We start from the raw sequence: 1,110 nt of genomic DNA, 5'->3' as shown, positions 1-1,110 counted from the left end.
TGATAGTAGAGTGCCTTTCAGGTGTGGTTTGGAAAAAACCCTTACCACATGGTTCAAAATAATTGAAGCCTGAAGAATATACACACACTCATATAAGCCCGCTCCAGTTGGGCACCTCAGCCTCGGGAAATCCATGAACAATTGATTTTTATGAAAATCTACGGAGAGAGGGTCTATATATAGCTTTCACAAAATTCTCAGAAGCCTGGTGTGAAAAGTTCTTTCCAGCTGTAATATTCTCGTACTATTTGTGTTTGGAGCATTGCTTTGAAGACAGAGGTCTAAGAAGAGCTGGAAACAGAAGCGAGGCTAGGTTCTTACATCAGAAAGAGGTGCCACTGTTCAAGGATTAGCCCCGAGAAAGGGGGACGTGTCTGCTCCCACTGCAACTCCTAGGTAAACTTGTGGTGTGAATAAGGGTTTCTAACTTTGGGGTCAAATTAAGAAATAAGGAAATGAGCTATTTTCAATGCCCACCATACACTTGACACGCCTCAGGACCTTCATCTGATAAATGCCAGCATCAGGCCTCAACCCTGGCTCTCCCCAGTTTTAGAGTCTATTTAATCTCCAAGCCAAACAACCTCCCCTAATCAATTGTTTCTTACCTACACCCTGGTTTTCTCTCAAATTTCTATCTTAATTAGGAGGTCAGTTAAACACACATCAGACTTATTTTTAAAAGCTTATATATTTTATTTTGAAACACTGATTCTGAAACATAAAAGAGTTATATAAAACTTCTTTCCAAAAAAGCTTTGGACTACTAAAAAAAAAAAAAAAAAAGAAAAAACAGATTAAGAATTTATCGTTCAAAGGCTGCCATCTGGTGGCCAAAGATAGTAAACCAGAAAAATAGATCATGGAAAAGATATGAAAAAAACCCATATCCCTAATCACCTGATTTGTTAGCAAAGACTGATAATCTGGAACGTTATGTGGAAAAATATTATCTGCAGCATCATGTGCAAAAAATATTAGCATGTTTATGTTCCACTAATTCTGATGTGTAAGAGATACTATGCCCGTGAACAATGGTAGCAGGATGTTTATCAAAATGTTTCCAAAAGCCAGATGCAGCCTCACCAGACAACACATTTGACATTTAAA

The sequence above is a fragment of the Desmodus rotundus genome, chromosome 1 (assembly GCF_022682495.2).
Source record: "Desmodus rotundus isolate HL8 chromosome 1, HLdesRot8A.1, whole genome shotgun sequence".
Classification (NCBI taxonomy): Eukaryota; Metazoa; Chordata; class Mammalia; order Chiroptera; family Phyllostomidae; genus Desmodus; species Desmodus rotundus.
The sequence above is the reverse complement of the archived record's forward strand: the minus strand, read 5'-3'. Positions refer to the sequence as shown.